A 19,711-nucleotide genomic window follows, 5' to 3' on the forward strand; every position below is an offset into this window, starting at 1 on the left:
CTCTATGTTTTTAAGTTTACTTTCTCTTCTTTCTCTCTCAGCCAAACTACAGTATAATTTTATGAATTGCCTTTGAATCAAGGTCATTAGAAATCCTAGATTGTGACATTTGGGGCAATTACATTTCCTTTCCTGGGCCTCAATTTCCTAATATGTAAAATGAAATGTTTGGAACCTTTTAATTCTGACATCCTTTGGGTCTGTAAGAATATCAGTAAACTCTCATTTGATATTTTGGTAGGTCCAAAGAGTCTACCTTAGTATTTGTAGAGGGATTTCATTTCTTCAGTCCAAATCACTATTTCATACTCCTTGAATCTTCATCCTTAGTTCTTTATATATGTCAAATGCAAAGTGCTTTCACATCCATTAATTAACTCATTTAGTCCATATCAAATGTCAAAAATAAGGAAGATAATATGTACTTTCACGAAACATATAAAGAAACTGAGGTTCAGAGGGGATACATAACTTACTAAGATCACCAGAGCCATGGAGATCATGGAAATTTCTTTCTCTGCCTAGTTCTGATTGACAATCAGATTGTTGGCATGATATAAACCAATACATGCATAAACAAGATCCAGGTATCTGGAGCAGAGCTTTCCATGTACTCCTCAGCCTTCCTTTTCTTCCTATCACTGCCAGTCCTCAGAGGTCTGTGGGTAGATAAGCTTTTTCTTATCAGCTCTCATGAAAGTAAAGTCCCAGTAAAAGGAAATCTGGAGTTACTGTAGGGCCATAAAGGCAGTGACCATTCCGCAAGGGGGGGCGGGTAATCTCAGAGATATCAGGCTTCTATATCCCCTGTAGACTTTTTGAGGATTAGAGTTCAAGCTAAAAGCACAGGGTTTCCAGCCCTGATTATAGCACCATATTGGGACTGGTCTATGGAATGAGTAATAAGGGCTTTTTCCTAGCCAGCTGCTGTTGCTCAGCAGATTTGCTACATACCACAAGAGGCCCTATTGCCCAGTGGCTATTAAGTGCTTAACCAATCATAGCTAATTCCTTACTCTCTTCTTTCCCTTTCAGGTTGTAAAATCCTTGGCCTCAGGGGACCCTTTCCAGGTTCTAGAAGGGTCTTCTTCAAACCCTTGTGTGCTGAAGAGCAGATTCTTCCTGTCCCTGCACCTTCAGGCTCTGGGAGGCTATAAAATAAGGGGCACATGTCCTATACACAAGTTTATTTCTCCTTTGTATTCTGTCTTCATTCCCCTAGAAGGTCTATCTTGAGCTCCTATAAGACTGTGAATGGCTGAACTTCCTCAAGCCAGACTGCAGAAACCAAGCTGTCCACTGACCTGAGTCGAAGAGAGGAGCTCAGTTTTCAACTGTTCTCTGAACTTCCTGCCTCCTCAAAAGGCCATCTATCTCTGAAAGATTTGGGGCTAAAGATTGATCTTAGAAGTCTTACCCTGAACTAAAAGTTACTTGAGTTGGGGCCATTGATTACCTTGGAAGTAAGGAAGTAGGAATGTTTGCTGAATTTCGGAGGCTCTTACCATGTCTTTCTTACTGAAGATATGGAACCTAGTGCCAGTTTGGAGCTCTGGCATGGTACTACATTGCCAAGAATGCATCTGCTCCTATGGCCCAGACAGAAAGAGTGATGCCTCTATAATCCCTCCAATGTGGACTCAGGAAGGTGACCTTCCTGCTTTTACATACTTAGGACAAATCTGCAAAGCATGTTTTGCATGTCAAAGCCTATGTCTGTTTGAATTATTCTTCTTCCTGCTTTGTCCTAACAGCTTCCTTTCCAAGCAATCAGAAAGAAACAAAAGCTTAAAACAGTTCTTTTTTTTTTTTTTTTTTTTTTAAGGCAGACTGCGTTTGTTCTGTAGGAGTTCCATTTTGGGATCAAATGCTGGGGGAAATTGTTAAGATGGATAAAGGCCAGGTAGTTGTCATTGTTGTTTCATGTTTGCTTTTTGAAGATAAGCTCTTTTATCGCCTGAGAAAAACAGTTCTTAACCCAGTATCTATGGACTCAGGAACTTCATAAAGCCTCTGAAATGGTATATAGACTTCCACAACAATGTGCCTTTTCTGAGGAAATGGTCCATAACATTCTAGTGAATTTCAAATTGGACCTGTGACATAATAAAGATTAAGAACCACAGCCCTTGAGACAAAAGACTCTTTACAATTCCTAAAATAATTGATTAGAAAGGCCTTTCAGTATTATTTAGTCAAACTGCTTAGTTTACTATTGGGGAAACTGAGGCAGAGCAAGTTAGCAGCTGTGCCTAAACAGGATCCAATATCCCTACTCAAGGTTCTTTCAATTATGCCATGCTTATTAAGCAAAGGGCCTCATGATTGGTAGCTTTAGGGGCCACCATTTTGAGAGTTTGGCTTTTACCCTCTTTCTTGAGCCACATATACTTGCCACCAAATGGGACTTCCAGAACTAAGCTCCTGGTCTTCCTCATTTGATGTTTCAGTCATTGAAAAGGAACTAAAACACAATTAATTAGTGAAGTGAGTCAGAAATCTGACAAGTAAACATTTCTGATTCCTATTTGTTGAAGAGAAGCTGCTGGAAAAAGTGTCACCACTTGTTCCCATACAGGTGCCTTGATTTAAGGATAGGTTTTAAGATAGCCTGTCTTTCAGTTCAGTTCATTTGCTCAGTCGTGTCCGACTCTTTGCGACCCCATGAATCGCAGCACGCCAGGCCTCTCTGTCCATCACCAACTCCCAGAGTTCACTCAAACTCATGTCCATCGAGTTGGTGATGCCATCCAGCCATCTCATCCTCTGTTGAATCTGTGTAATTTTGGGTTGGCCAAAAATTCATTCAGGTTTTTCCATATGATGATACAGAAAAACCCAAATGAACTTTTTGACCAGCCCAATATAATGTGGTCCAGTGTGAGAGAAAGGACTGTCCTATTGGACTCTTCTAGCAAGGCCCCACTAGTGCACTTACTATAGTATCAAGAAGAAGCATAGACATGGGGAAAAGAGGAGGCGAGAGATGGGGTGATGAGAAGAGAATGCATACATGCACTAACCAACTCTGAGATGCCTTTGGAACAGTGTTACTGAAAGGCAATAGCTACTTTCAAGATTTAACTCTGCTGCTGCTAAGTCGCTTCAGTCATGTCTGACTCTGTGTGACCCCATAGACAGCAGCCCACCAGGCTCCCCCGCCCTGGGATTCTCCAGGCAAGAACACTAGGGTGGGCTGCCATTTCCTTCTCCAATGCATGAAAGTGAAACGTGAAAGTGAAGTCACTCAGTCATGTCCTACTCTTCACGACCCCATGGACTGCAGCCTACCAGGCTCCTCCACCCGTGGGATTTTCCAGGCAAGAGTACTGGAGTGGGTTGCCATTGCCTTCTCTGAGATTTAACTCTAAGTATGGCTTATTGATGAGTTAGTGACATGTTATCTGACATAAACACACTGAGAGCCTTTGTGGAAATAATTTAGTAGAAATTTGACAACATTCTTAATGAAGGTGTATCCAAGTGGCCATATTGAACTCTCAGCTCTACCCAGTCTCAAAGGTCAAGTTGCTAAGAAACCAGGAGCAAGTAAGACAAGTGGCTACCATTCTACCTGCTGCTCACCCCCAAACAGAATCTCTGTGAGGCCTGGTGGACTCAGTCAGGAAGTACTCATTGAGCCCTAATCTCAGAGCTGTGGACTCTCTGTTCTGTCCCATTAGATGACTAACTAAACCAAGCAGGTATGCAGATTTTAGCCACAGAAGCAGTGTCCATTCGAGCCTCAGTACTTTTGAAGATATTAGAGATACAGGTTCACTGTGGTTTCCTTGGGGGGAAATTCCACAATCAATTTGTATTCCACCACAAATATTGAGAGATTATTGAGAACCAGAGAAAATGAAAGTCACTCAGTTGTGTTCAAATCTTTGCGACCCCATGGACTGTACAGTCCATGGAATTTTCCAGGCCAGAATACTAGAATGGGTAGCCTTTCCCTTCTCCAGTTCTTCATCCCAACCCAAGGATCGAACCCAGGTCTCCCGCATTGGATTTTCCAGGCAAAAGTACTGGAGTGGGAGAGAAACTGGCTAATGGATGAACTGTAAATCTTGAGCTGACAGTGATAGCATTTATTAAGCGCCTACTAAGTGCTAGGTGCTTCATATACACTATATCCTTTAGTCCCTACAACAATCATAAAAGTGGGTACTATCCTCATCTTACAGATAAAGGATTTATGGCCCAGCAGGCTAAAATAACTGGCACAAGGTCACACAAGTAAACAACTGTTATTCTAATCCAGGTCTCTCTGATTCTGCACTCCATATTGTTTTCCTTTTGTAATATAATGGCCATATTACTGGAGCTCACATGACTCTCTGACTCTTGCCTGATTAACAAAATATTAAAAGGCAAGCATTTGAGGGGAAGGAGGGAATGCAGGTCCAATTTACCGGGGAAGAAAAAACTGGGCTGAAAGCGATTTCTGTTATGTTTCCTCCTCCCATTCAGTATGACCATTTGTTAAGGTTTTTAAAAAGATCATTTACTTTTACCTTGTGACACGAAAGATTTAATTTTTGTTGGTAGTTGTCAAATCCTTGGCTTGGTGGCTTTTCAAAGAGAAAAAGGCCCTCTATATGTCTGTTACTTCCCCAAAGTTCTAGCATGTGCAGTGTCACCCTGAGACTGGTGACATCCACACATGTAGTTTGAGAAAATGAAATGATCTTGGTGCTTCTGCAATACTTGATGCCTTGGGATCAAATCCCTATTAAGGGTTTTCTGTGGTGACAGCAAAAGTTAAGAGATAATTTAGAATAAAAAATATTATTGAATTTTTTGTTTAAAAAATATGAGGGATATTGTCCAGCCACTGAGGGGCAAAACTCAGCATCCAAGTTGAATAATAAGTGGTGTCATGTAGACTATATCTAAAATAAGTTGCTATTATGTGAAAGAATCCTTCCCTTTTCAAGAAGTTCTTTAATTCTGTAATAACTAAATAAATAAAGTAATGAAAAAAGTACTTCTGTGACTAGAAAAATTGCTTTTGAGAGAAGGTAGATCAACGGTACTATGTTTAATATAGCTGCCTCTAATGGCCTTGACTCATTACAAGCCCAGAAAAAGCTTCAGAAGCATTTAAAAATTGCAAAGAAAAGCAAGATACCTTGAAGAGATGTTTTTGTTGAAGAAAAGCCTCCATTTTCATAAGGAAAAGAATCATTTGAAACCAAGGACATTAATAGATCCTAGAAAGATGCCTTTATGAAATACATATGTAACATCAGAAGAAAAAGAATTAGATCCTGGAGTACATTCACATGACTTTTAATAAAGTATACAGACTGTCTAGTATTATTGGCCTCTATCTTCAGTTTGTCATGGAAACAATCTTTGAGCATATTATGCATAATCCAATCATTGTTCCTGTTGTCTTCTGTAATTCTAAGGAAATATAGGGCTCAGAATCTGTTTGCACATAGGGATCTCCATCTGCAGTCTATTTTGCACCAAGTCCAGTTATTCCTTAAGGCCTCACAACATCACTGTGTGAAAGTGACAGCCCCATTCTACAGATAAGAAAACTTGAGACTCAGGAAGATGAGAAATAATTTGCCCAATGTCATTCAGTTAGGGATTGATTAAAAACCCAGCACTAAAAGCTACAGGAGCAATCCTGTTTCTAATATAGCACACTACTCCAAGTGGTAAAGGAATTCTGACAATAAGTGGAGATGATGTTTAGAAATGAGACTAACAACATCTGCAAGTCTTGCTACTCAAAATATGGTCCATAATCAGCCTCAGCATCAGTATTACCTGGGAGCTTATGAGAAATACAGATTCCTGGGCCCCCTCTCAGACATCTGAAATCAGAAGTTGTATTTTAATAAGATATCCAGGAGATAACTATGCACATTAAAATTTGAGAAGCACGGATTGTAAGCCAAAGTAGGTTGAGGAAGGAGATATCTTGGTGAGGTAAAGACCAAAAATGGTAGATAAGACCAATCTGGTATGTTGGAAATGTTTACAAAGATTGTGTCCATAGCTGCCTGCTTCTTACATTGCTTTGTACATGGTCTTATACTTTGATGAAATATAAATGAAGATTTTTTACTTCAAAGAATAGTGAAACCACCTTAAGACTGAAAGTTACCTGAGTTTCAAATCTCTGAGCATTAAAAGCAGTAGAAAGGCAACATGGAGCATTCAGGAGTGTTGGGGGTCCAGACTCACTTCTCACTGCCTGTCTGTAATGCTGAGCAAGTCTCCCCTAAATTGTCTACCTTTAAACCAGGTAGTCTCAAAAGGTATTTTCAGTTTTGACATTCAGTTATTCTCAGCTGTGGATTTTAACTACAGTCAACCTTATAATGAAAGCATGGACAATTCTACCGGGTTTTGTCTGCCCAGAGATTAGTATCTTAGTTCACATGAGAAGGAGAATTCTGAGAGGAAATACCACAGTCATGACAAAGCTACATTAATGGAAATTGCAAGAAACTGGGAGAAGCATGACTCTAGTTAACTGATTTGAAATTGGCAAGTATTTTAATTAATGTATAACCAAGGTATCCATATTCCTTTGAGAACCAGCTGCTTCAAACCACATACTTGGAAATCAACTCTTATATCCTGAATAGGGCATACTTAACAAAATTTAATAAAACTCCTCTAATTTGGGATGGGGGGGTAGTTTATTGGGGGTAGGAGAGACCTGTAAAAAAGAGAAGACTCTTGCTCATCCTCCAGCTGGCATCTCTCCAGGTGATTCTGATCCTCATTAGCTGAAAACAACTAGTTATAATCTAACCTCTTAAAATGGAGAAACACTCAGAGAGGAGAAGAAACTGATCTAAGGTCACATGCCAAAACCAATGGCAGAAAACAGGTGCTCAGTGTACCACCCCAAGGGCCTTTCAACTCTACTTTCTTTGGGTGACTAGTTTACCAGAATCAAGATCTCTGCTTCCAGCAGTAAGGCACACACTGGGAAGGATGAATATGCCTTCCATCTGAGTACTTTGCTTTCATCACATGTTCACACTCATTTCTTTATTGAGGCTCAGAGAGATGACATAACTTGCCCAAGGTCACACAGATAGGAAATAGACTTGTACCTAGGTTTTCTGATTTCACCTATGCTGCACTACTTCTCTAGGAGAGAAGCAGCCCTCCACACCCTCAGCACTTCTCCTGGGAAATGTCAGGAGCTCTACGCTTTTAATTGCTTTAATCCAGTTGTTTCAAAACAGATCAATTTTTTCCCTACTAGAGAATATACTAACAGCTTTATAACTTGTAACTCTGCAGAGTACACGTATGTTCATCATTTTGTTCTCAGACCCATAAAGTAGGTAAGACAAGGTATTAAGCCCTCATTTGACATGTACAAAGTGAGGCACAAAACCACTGTATTAATTTTCTATTCCTGCTGTAACAAATGATGACAAACTTAGTAGCCCATCACGCTCCTTTGTCCATGGAATTCTTCAAGCAAGAATACTGGAGTGGGGAGTCATTCGCTTCTCCAGGGGATCTTCCTAACCCAATGCAGGTCTCCTGCATTGCAGGCAGATTCATTACTGTGTGAGCCACCATCTGCTATATGCCAAATATGAGCCTTAGTACTTTGCATGATTTTACTGAATTTGTCCAGATAATATTCCTATGAGGTAAGTACTGGCATTAACCTCATTTTACAGGTGAGAAAACTGAGACACAGAATAGCTACATAATTTGCTCACATTCCCTCAGCCAGAAAAGGATGAATTCAGGATTCAAATTCAGACTTTGTGCATGCATGCTGAGTTGCTTCACTCATGTCTGACTCTATGCAACCCTATGGACTGTAGCCTGTCAGGCTCCTCCATCCATGGGATTCTCCAGGCAAGAATACTGAAGCGGGTTACCATGCCCTCCTCCAGGGAATCTTCCCAACCCAGGGATCAAACCCACGTCACTTACGTCTCCCACAGTGGCAGGTGGTTTCTTTACCATTAGCACCACCTGGGAAGCCCACAAACCGAGACCATTCCCTTAACTAAGTCCTTGTGTCTTCTACAAGACTGAGAAAATTCTCCTAGAGGAGACATAAAAGTCAAATTAATGTCCCTTGCACCTTTGATGCTCTAAGCTTGCCCTCAGAGCCCTGGCATTCTGATAACCCAAGTCAGCACAGCTGAGTATCCTGAAGGAGTCAGAGACTTGCTGGGTTTTATGGGGTCAGTGGGGGGCTTTCCCATTGGCTCAGCAGTAAAGAATCTTCCTGCAATGCAGTAGATGCAGGTTCAATCCCTGGCCAGGAAGATCCCTGGAGGAGGGCATGGCAACCCACTCCAGTATTCTAGCCTGGAGAATCCCGTGGACAGAGGAGCCTGGCAGGCTACAGTCCATAGGGTCACAAAGAGTTGGACACAACTGAAGCAAATGAGCATGCACGCACACATGGGGCCAATGGAGTGCAAAGCGAAGGTGCCCAACATTTTCTCAGAGACTGGAAGAAAAGGAGCGTGTCAGTCCAGGTAGGTGGGGTCTAGATGGGTTGGTCCAGGGACTTCCCTGGTAGCTCAGTGGCAAAGAAACCACCTGCAAATGAAGAAGACATGGGTTCAATCCCTGATCTGGGAAGATCCTACATGCCACAGATCAACTAAGCCTGTGCACCACAACTACTGAGCCCATGCACCACAGCTACTAAAGGCTGCACTCACTACAGCCTGTGCTTCACAACAAGAGAGGCCGCCACAATGAGAGGCCTGTGTACCGCAACTAGAGAGTTGTCCCTCTTCACTGCAACTAGGGAAAAACCTTCCCAGCAATGAATACCCAGTACAGCAAAAATAAACTAATCTTTTTTAAAAACAGATGGACCGTTACTACATGCAAGGCAGCAAAAGAGACAAAGATATAAAGAATAGGCTTTTGGGACTCTGTGGGAGAAAGCAATGGTAGGATTTGAGAGAATAGCATTGAAACTTTTATATTACCATATGTAAAATAGATGACCAGTTGCAAGTTCCATGCATGAAGCAGGGCACTCAAAACCAGTGCTCTGGGACAACCTAGAGGGATGGGGTGGGGAGGGAGGTGGGAGCAGGCTTCAGGATAGGGGTACACATGTGCACCCATGGCTGATTCATGTTGATGTATGGCAAAACCATCACAATATTGTAAAGTAATTATTCTCCAATTAAAATAAATTAATTTTTTTTAAAAGATGGGGCGGCCCCAGGAATACCGTCTGCAAAGTAATATTTCCACTGATTCCCCATGAGACAGGTGGGCCTCCCTGTTGTGGTGTGCATTCAAGTTGTATCATTTCCTCTGAAACTCTATGAAGCCCATTTCTTGAAGACCCAGGCCCTGAGCATGCCCCACAAAAATGCCTGAAATTAAGGCTGCAACAAAGAGTTTTCCTGATTCTGGAGAACAGGGCTACACAATGACTTTCACTATACCTTACATTTCCCAGCATTTGACAAGACTGTGGGTACAAAGTTTCCACTCGTATTGTCAGCCCTGGATTTATTCCTCTTATTTCTACTTCCTCAGTTATTTCCATCTAGGTGCCATGATGCTGGCAGGTGCCACTCTACTGTAATTTCCAGAGCTATCATGATGAGAGGTAGATAGGGTATGGACAACCTCAGTCCTGTCACTCACCTCTTCTCCACCCCTGCTACCATCCATTAATACTCAGAATTCGGTCTCCTTTCTGAGCTTGAGATCTAGAGGGACTCAAATATGAGTCCTCTCTCAACAGAAGTTGAGATCCTCTCTTCTCCATATCTCCTTTGCTAGCCCTGGCCTCTAAACCCCCTGAAAGGAACTCAAACACCATTATCCGTATTCATGCCTCAATCACCATTGGCAAGTTACTTTATCAAAATAACCATGGTTGGCCCTTAAATAATGTTCAATTAATATTAACCAGTGGTGGTAGTAGTAGCAGCAGTAGCAGCAACAATAGCAGTGGCTGCCTTAGTTGCTCTGTAGGAATGGATTCTTCTCTAGACCTCTTCAGGGCTAGTGGGACATGCTCTGCCATTCAAAATCTTTCCAAATTTTAACTATCTATCACTTGATTCTTGAATTCTTCACTATAGTGAAATGATTGTCTGGAAACAGTCATGTTCATTGGCCCTATATCTAGCCATCCTGATCCCCATCACCCTGTGGAACCTGTCCTCATGCATGGTTCAGTTTCCCCAAAATACTTATTCTCTTATGCAAGAGTTTCATGTCAATAATCCAGGCCCACTACTCTGCCCTGTGCAGTTTCCAACCGTCAGGTCTATGAAACATTCCTGAAGCATTCCCATGACTTGAGGAATAGAGACTCCTTCCTCCTATGGCCGTTAAACTCGTGGTTATGTGGCTTAGGTACCTTCACCCTCATGAAGACCCCTCTTCTGGGGAGCAGCTGTTTTTCCCGCACTGCTTACTCTCTGTTTCTCTACATTTTTCACTCTTATTGTCATTACAATAGTGCTTATTGTGTTTCTTCAAATGTCTTCAGTGAGCAAGTGGGTAGGTCTTGAAGGAGATATAGAAGAAAAGCACTATCCTGCTGCCAGCTGGTTTCACACTTAATTAGAAATTAATCTTGCCTCTTGGCTGTCCAGGGTATATTCATATCCAGCAAGAAATCACATTATTTTCCCTGAAGTGAATAAGACATCACAAAATACCTTTGGATATGGGTGTAAAGATTATTTCAATGAATTTGAAGGGCTCTGGGAAAGAAACACAGGAAGCTAAGTAGCCAAACTGGTTCCACTGTGACAAAGAGGAAAACAGACTTAATTAATCCTGACCACAAGTAAACAGTTTATAAGAATCTGATCCAGAACCTTTGCATAATTTGTCCTTCTGGAATTCAGAGCCTGGGGAGTTGAAACAAGCCCCATAATGGAACTGGGTGTCCCCTGGGACCAAGGAAAGGAAATAAACTTGTTCAACATTTATTGTGTGTCAAGCATAGCTGGGAGAGGCCTGAATCCTTGAGCCTTCCCAGTAGATCTGGCAAAAGAGTTAGGGTGATAATTGGGTTAAAAAATGTACTACAATTGGACAGGCACATTGCATACATTTTCTATACATTGTGTCATTTGAACCTTTTAACCACCTCATTTTAGTTCCATTTTACCTATAAAGACTTGAAATATGTTACTTGCTCAAAGTTTCATAGAGAGCAAAAGGTAAAAGCCTAAATAGGAATGGACTCCTAAGCCTATACAAAGCATATTTTCATTACTAAAACATTCTCTTAACACAGAAGACTCCAGTACCTAGGGTTGAACCAGTTTTCGAGAAAGAACTTTTCATTGCTTTTGCTGTGATGCTGGAGGTGGAGCAAGGAAAGAGTAAATAAGGTTGTGGCCAGTACCTGAAGCAAGTTGTGATAGGAAAGGTGAAGGACCACTTATAGCTTATATGGAGACTTTGTGTGAATTAGACAAAGCACCCCTTGCTCAAGATACTTTATAACCATCTGCCATAAAATTGTAACAAATACATAAATCTCTTATTAAGATGTGAGAGGCACTGCTAGATGTGGCCATATCAACTGCATTCAATAGCCCCAAGGAGGTGAAATAATCATGGGGCTAATTGAAGCATTAATGAGTGTTCCCCAGATCCATGTAAGGCCTAGACAGTCATTCTACAAATTATAGCCTAAGCAATTCTAAATGAGAAGGGATTATGGAGCTTAGTTAGTGGGAAGGATGGGCTTTGAATTTGTAGAATTAAATTACATTTTCAAAGCCCTGAAAGTTTTAGGATGCTGATTGGAAGATGAGAGAAAGAACTGGGCAATGGGGGATGGAAAGGTCCTCTGCTAAAACTTTTACACTTTTTTATATACTCCTCACAACAGTCATGGGAAAGAGTATTATCTTAATTTTAGATATGAGAAAACTGAAGCTCTAAGTTTAAATAACTTACCTTAGATCACACAGATATTAATTGGTGGTCCTAGGATTTGCCCCCAGGTGTGTCTAACACATGAAATAGTACTTTTCTCCCTTTGCAATGTAACTATTGGGCATTTAGGTGTGCATTCAATCAGTCAGAAGCATTAGGTTGCTGGCAGCCTTAGAGAATAAAGAAGCTCCACATATCATATTCAGGAGTGCATGATCCTTGACTGAGCAAAAGGTAATAACCAATACCCAGACCATAATGATTGAAATCATACCTGTACAGGGCAGTGAGAGTCTCCCTAGTGATCATCAGCTTTACCCCACTCACAGAAGGGTTTTCAGTGGTAAGTGGAGATCATACTTTTCTCCCTTCCCACCCCACATTTCCAGGAAACCCTAAGGTATCCATAGACTTATACACATCTATGAATGATATACATATTTATCAGTTCTGGGTCAAGAAGGTATGGCCACGGAACTTTCTTTTTCCCTTGCTAATTTGACTCTAGTGTGAAGGAATCTGAAATATGTGTAAGTTTCTGGGGGTTTTTTGAGCCAGATAGTGTTATGATTCTCAAGCCCTGCTTTCATAATCTATAGTCAAAGTTCCAATCCTCCAGATGATTATCTCCATTCTTGCTATCATCTCAGCAGCCATTTCCAGATATGAAGGTAAAATGGAGGTCAGAGAGAGCTAGCTAAGCAACATCAAGCTGCAGTGAGGGAACAAGGGAGGGTGGGCACAAAAATTCACAAGACAGAGAAACCACATACTTTCTCTCAAGCTTTTCAGATTGGGTCTCTCTAGTTCAGCCATTAGCCTTAGCCTTTCTCCAGGTTTAGGAGAAAAGATGATTTTCTTCCGGGAGACTCTGCCTCCTGATCTAGTTCCTTTCTTTTCTTTTCTTCTCCAGGCCCAAGAATGGAAGAATCAACAGATTTTAAAGGAATAGAAATGGCTCTATATTTTAAAAATGTACAACATTGACTCTGTGTCAGACACTCTTCTCGGTGCTTTACAAATATTAATGCATTTAATCCTACAACAATACTATGAGGTAGATACTATTGAGACACAGAAAAGTTATACATGACTTGCTCATGGTCATATAGCTAAGAAATGGAGGAACCAGGATTCAAAACCAAGTTTTTAATTCTGAGGATTTAACCAGTATATTGTACTGCTCATGTGATACCGTAGGAAAAATATTGGCTTTAGAAGTCAAGTAACATCTGAATTCCAATGCTTATTCTGACACTTAGCTACTTTCAGTTCAGTCGCCCAGTCGTGTCTGACTCTTTGTGACTCCACAGCACACCAGGCCTCCCTGTCCATCACCAACTCCCCGAGTTCACTCAGACTCACGTCCATCGAGTCAGTGATGCCATCCAGCCATCTCATCCTCTGTTGTCCTCTTCTCCTCCTGTCCCCAATCCCTCCCAGCATCAGAGTCTTTTCCAATGAGTCAACTCTTTGCATGAGGTGGCCAAAGTACTGGAGTTTCAGCTTTAGCATCATTCCTTCCAAAGAAATCCCAGGGCTGATTTCCTTCAGAATGGACTGGTTGGATCCCCTTGCAGTCCAAGGGACTCTCAAGAGTCTTCTCCAACACCACAGTTCAAAAGCATCAATTCTTCGGCGCTCAGCCTTCTTCACAGTCCAATTCTCACATCCATACATGACCACAGGAAAAACCATAGCCTTGACTAGACAAACCTTTGTTGGCAAAGTAATGTCTCTGCTTTTAAATATGCTATCTAGGTTGGTCATAACTTTCCTTCCAAGGAGCAAGCGTCTTTCAATTTCATGGCTGCAGTCACCATCTGCAGTGATTTTGGAGCCCCCAAAAATACAGTCTGACACTGTTTCCACTGTTTCCCCATCTATTTCCCATGAAGTGATGGGACCAGATGCCATGATCTTAGTTTTCTGAATGTTGAGCTTTAAGCCAACTTTTTCACTCTCCACTTTCACTTTCATCAAGAGGCTTTTGAGTTCCTCTTCACTTTCTGCCATAAGGGTGGTGTCATCTGCATATCTGAGGTTGATATTTCTCCCGGAAATCTTGATTCCAGCTTGTGTTTCTTCCAGTCCAGTGTTTCTCATGATGTACTCTGCATAGAAGTTAAATAAGCAGGGTGACAATATACAGCCTTGACATACTCCTTTTCCTAGTTGGAACCAGTCTGTTGTTCCATGTCCAGTTCTAACTGTTGCTTCCCGACCTGCATACAGATTTCTCAAGAGGCAGATCAGGTGGTCTGGTATTCCCATCTCTTTCAGAATTTTCCACAGTTTATTGTGATCCACACAGTCAAAGGCTTTGGCATAGTCAATAAAGCAGAAATAGATGTTTTTCTGGAACTCTCTTGCTTTTTCCATGAACCAGTGGATGTTGGCAATTTGATCTCTGGTTCCTCTTCCTTTTCTAAAACCAGCTTGAACATCAGGAAGTTCACGGTTCACATATTGGTGAAGCCTGGCTTGGAGAATCTTTACACCCTAGTAAATCATTTCCACTAAGCCTTAGTTTCCTCACCTGTAACATGAGGATGATGGCACATGCCTCTCAGGGTTGTAGTAAGGAATAAATGGCAAGTGTTCAGCCCAGAGTAGGTATTCTAAATTGATTCTTCTTTTCATTTTCCTAAGACTTGATACCAAACTGATTTAATATCCAAACTCAATAGCCACATCAACTTAGACTGTGCCAGAGTTAAACTAAGCAAACACTGGTTGGCACTGTAGGTGGCATTCACTTGTGCTGGAGTGCTTTATTTCTACCAGAAGAGCTGATATAACTGGCATTTCTAAAGGCAGAATTCTATCAGAATTATTTAGCTATATGGTTCTGTTTCTGCACAGACATGGGGAAGACATGGCCAGCAGAGGGACATTTGCAGGAAATGAAGGCATTGTGCCCAACCAAGAAGTCTCATTCACACTCCTGCATGTACCCCACAAGGTACCACCAGCACCTTTATTTAATGGATGGGCCAATGAACTAAGGTGCAGATACGTTTCTTACCCAATAGAGTATGAAGTTGTAGGGCTGAAAGACACTCTAAAGGTCATATAGACTAACTTATCATCCAGCTTGGTCTAGTGAAGCACCCAAATGCTAGACTTAAGCAGGAACAGGTTCAAATCCTCATTTTCTACTGATTAGCAATCTAGCAGGCAAGTTATTTCTTTTTTCTGAGACTTAGTTTTTTCACTTGTAAAATTGAGATCAATAAGTGCTCACCTTTAAGAGTTGTGAAGATTCGATGAGATAATGGAGATAAAATGTCTGGCACACAAAAAATATTCAGTAAATTGTAGATCTTAATTCTGGCCTCATCTGTGTAACAAATCAACAAAGTTCAGGAGTTCCCAATTGAGAACAAAGTTGGTTCACAAAGGCTCTTCATGACCTACTCACAAAGTCTTTCATGAAAAGAGTCATACAATGCCATGTAGACTCTGCCTCATCTTCTTTCTGTTCTCTCCAGTCACACACTTTAAATTCTGTGAAAACTGGACCTGTGAATGTTCTCAGTTACATTTGCAATGGTCCTGCAGGAATTAAATTGATAACTTTCAAAACTGTGGGCAGGGTTAGTGGTATCAACAAGACATGGTGAAGCACTCAAGGTCTAGGAATGACAGGAAGCCATTATACCTTTGAACTGGAGGAGTAAATAAATGGGAAAGTGTTACCAGCACCTAGAGAGAGCTGGAGCTGTGAAGAAATTCCTAGTAGGAAATATAATCAGGGAAAATTCCAGACAGTGTCAGAAATGAGAACGAGAGCAGTAAAGCAGTGAGGAAGAAATAGCAAGACCTCTTCTCCCACTCTTGTCAGTGCCTCTCGTTAGCCAAACCCAGACAGAAGCCATCAGACAAGTTAATACAATCACAAGATTAGCCTCTTGGAACACAGAGGAGGGAAGATAATGGCAGAGAATGGATCTGGAAGTGGCAGATGACGGCCAAAGAATAACTATTAAGTAAGCTCAGCTTTCCCATCTCCATGCCTTTCATATTTGGTTCCCTGAAACTGTACAGATATTTTGTGAACCAATGAATACCTGTTCATCTTAAGGTCCTGCTCACCTTCTTCATTTCATTATAGTCACTCCTTCTCCATTTCATTATAAAAATATAATGGGTTTTATTTCATTAGTCTTTCCCTGATAGCTCAGTTGGTAAAGAATCTGCCTGCAATGCAGGAGACCCCGGTTTGATTCCTGGGTCAGGAAGATAACCTGGAGAAGGGATCGGCTACCCACTCCAGTATTCTTGGGCTTCCCTTGTCGCTCAGCTGGTAAAGAATCTGCCTGTAATACTGGAGACCTGGGTTTGATGCCTGGGTTGGGAAGATCCCCTGGAGAAGGGAAAGATTACCCACTCCAGTATTCTGGCCTGGAGAATTCCATGGACTGTATAGTCTGTGGGGTCACAAAGAGTTGGACATGACTGAGCCACTTACACTTTCATTTCAGTATTGGAAAAAAGCCTTTTCCATTTCATCATAGTCACTCCTCCAGTCATACTGATTTTAGTGCTGATAATACTGTGTATTATACTATTTATACTATGTATTTTTCCCTGATTTTCTGAAGAGAATATAAACTTTTCAGGGGTATGAGCTTAGTTTTATTCAACTCTATTTCAAGCTCTTTGCACAAGGTATGGCTCAAATGTACCCCAATTAAATGGGTTAAACTGACCGAATCAACTCCACCCTAGAAGCTTCACCATAGGACAGTGTCTTCAAGACATCCAAACACCAAATTAATTTTCATTAACCTCATTTAGACCCCTGTCCCTGGGGTAGGCTTTCCTAACTAGCCAGGTGCTATAGAACAAGCAGCATTCTTTACAGTTAGCTTCATTTGGAGGATGCACAGAAACTCTCTCTCGACAGTTAACAAAAGCTTTTAAAACAAATTTTATCCAAAGAGAACATTCCCAGTATATGCCATTTGAAAAATTATGGGAAAAGCAAAGTTCTCTGAAACAGGCAATTACACTTTTCACCAAATTCCAAATATTGCTTTAGGCTTCACCTCCTGGAGAAGGGTATGGCAACCCACTCCAGTATTCTTGCCTGAAGAATCCTACAGACAGAGGAGTCTAGCAGGTTACAGCCCATAGGATCTCAAAGAGTCGGACATGACTGAAGCTACTGAGCATGCACACACGCAGGCCTCTCCTAGTGTTTTTTATCCAGGCCTAGGGAGCCAAATAAGGGCAGTGTGTGTAACAGGCAGTGGTAACAGAACATCAGTTCAATTAGTCTTCTTCAGATGGGAGCAATACTTTTCAGAAGGCTCCTGAGTGCCTGCAGGCCCCTCAGACATTTCACTTAAGGATACTGTCTAGACGGTGTGGATGGAACTGAAGACGATAAAAAGGATAAGAAAATGTCCCATGAGTTGCTTTTCATCTGTATCAACATGATTAAAGATTTATTGCTCTTAGATCAGGCCAAAGTCAAGGGTTACTTCCTTTAAGAATGTTCCAACCCAGAATTTTTTAAAGCTCAACTTAACTTAATTCTCCTTCTCTCCAGAGCCTTCACTACTTTCTGCTCTCTGTAGCAGCTTCCATGTAGAGAAGTATGAAAAGAATGGTGGGAATTTAGGCTCTAGCTCTGCCACTCACTTGCTGTGGAACTTAGATGTCTCCTTCTTTTCTATGGATTTCAGTTTTGTTATTTGCAAAAATGAGGAAAAAGACAGTTAGGTACATTGGAGAAAGTAAGTACATTGGAATAAGTAAGTACATTGTACTCATAAAGTACATTGGAGAAAGTAAGAAGAGATCAATAAATCTGCCAAATAGGGAAGGGGGACCCAGAGAAATATGATGTTCAAATTGGCTAGATGTCCTAGGCATGGAGGTAAGAATGAGAATGGCAAATGGAAGGACTAGCAAGTTACCTGATACAGATGCAGCTGATGTGTGGAAAGCAGTGCATGGAGGGGAGTGACACGAAATGAGACATAAAAGGGAGCTTTAAGCCTGTCTATAAAGGGCCTTAAATTCTTGAAGGCCATTAAAACTTAAGAACCAGGTAGATGATATGGGTAGAATATAGGAATTGTTCTCAAATGTTTTGATCTCAGTATCACACTTATACTCTTAAAAATTACTGAGGACTTCAAAGAGGCTTTGATGTTATGGTTGATATCTATTAATGTTTACCATATTGCAAATTAAAACTGGGAAATTAAAAAATTTTTATTGCTTCATTGAAAAAATAATAATACAATTATACTCCAATAAAAACAATATTAAACCAATGTACTGAAAGGTTGTTGTTGAATCACGTGAATACACCGGGATTCTTGGCCCCCGGAGGAGAAGAATTCAATCCGGGGCCAGAGATGAGGCTTGATCGCTCAGAGCTTTTGTGTAATAAAGTTTTATTAAAGTATAAAGGAGATAGAGAAAGCTTCTGACATAGGCATCAGAAGGGGGCAGAAAGAGTACCCCCCTGCTAGTCTTCAGCTGGATGTTATATAGTCACTAGCAGTCTGTTAAAGAAAGAAAGGAATGTCTTAAAATTTAGAATGGCACCAAATGGTTTATCCTGGGCCATAAAATAATTAACTTGAATCTTAAAGAAGGGCAGACCACCATACAAATAGTTTCATTTACATAGATTAGGGGAACAATATCTGAGTATAACATACTGGTTTGTCAAGTAGGTTTTGGGCCAAGAGGCAGAACCGACTTGGAGACAGAGTTTGGGGTAAAGGTGTAGTACATTAGCATGGCTTAAGACAAACATTTCCATAAGAAAAAGGCATTGGTTATCTCTAGGCTCAAGGATAGCTAACTTCAGGCGAAACCAGGTGTCATTATGGCAACACAGTATTTTAAGAGAAACCTCTCTTTAAATTTGTATAGAGAAGGAAAAAAAATATTGCTAGTTTGTTTCCTCCTGTCGCTTAAGAGAGAGAAAAATGTCTGACACTTGCAGGCTATTTCCTCCATTTGGAGACCCCTGGCCTTCCTGCCTGTTACCCTCTCAGTATATTAACATATTTTTATTTAAAAATATATTTTCTTGTTTCATTTAAAAAATTTTATTGGAATATATTTGATTGACAATGTTGTATTAGTTTCAGGTGTACAGCAAAATGACTCTGTTATGCAGATACATATAGCCACTCTTTTACAGATTCTTTTCCCATATAGGCCATTACTGAGTATTGAGTAGAGAGTTCTGTGTGCAATACAGCAGGTTCTTATTAGTATTTTATGTATAGTAGTGTGTATATGTCAATCCCAACATCCCAATTTATCCCTCCTTCTCTTACCTCCTGGTAACTATAAGTTTTTTTTCTACATCCGTAACTCTACTTCTGTTTTATAAATAAGTTGATTTGTACCATTTTTTTTTAGATTCTGCATGTAAGTGATATCCTATGATGTTTGTTTTTGTTTTACTTCACTCAGTATGACAATCTCTAAGTCCACCCATGTTGCTGTAAATGGTATTATTTCATTATTTTAAATGGATGAGTACTATTCCACTGTATATATGTACCACATCTTCTTTATCCATTCCTCTGTTTAATGCACATTTAGGTTGCTTCCATGTCTTGGCTATTGTAAATAGTGATTCAATGAACACTGGTGTGTATGTATCTTTTTTAAAAAATCTACTTAAAAATATAATTTACTAAATTGTTGTAAGCCTTAATGATAAAAAAGAAGATTCATAGAAAGGACTATTAGACAAGTATACATTTCTGATAAATTTCAGAGTATGTATCTTTTTGAATTATGGTTTTCTCGGGTTTATGCC

General features: G+C 40.6%; 1 protein-coding gene across 3 annotated transcripts in view; it reads left to right on the top strand.

Moving 5' to 3' along the window:
• The window catches only part of OPHN1 (oligophrenin 1), a 692,544-nt gene that overhangs the window by 610,648 nt on the left and 62,185 nt on the right, over positions 1-19,711 (top strand). For 2 of the 3 annotated variants that reach the window (XM_055565216.1, XM_055565219.1), the window contains one exon: positions 1,036-1,753. The exons of the other annotated variant lie outside the window; for it this stretch is intronic. The gene's annotated coding sequence lies outside the window, so the exon portion shown is untranslated. Of the gene's footprint in view, positions 1-1,035; positions 1,754-19,711 lie in introns of those variants that run through there. 3 annotated transcript variants of the gene reach the window in all.

Source organism: Bubalus kerabau, chromosome X (genome assembly GCF_029407905.1).
Source record: "Bubalus kerabau isolate K-KA32 ecotype Philippines breed swamp buffalo chromosome X, PCC_UOA_SB_1v2, whole genome shotgun sequence".
In the NCBI taxonomy this organism is placed as follows: domain Eukaryota; kingdom Metazoa; phylum Chordata; class Mammalia; order Artiodactyla; family Bovidae; genus Bubalus; species Bubalus kerabau.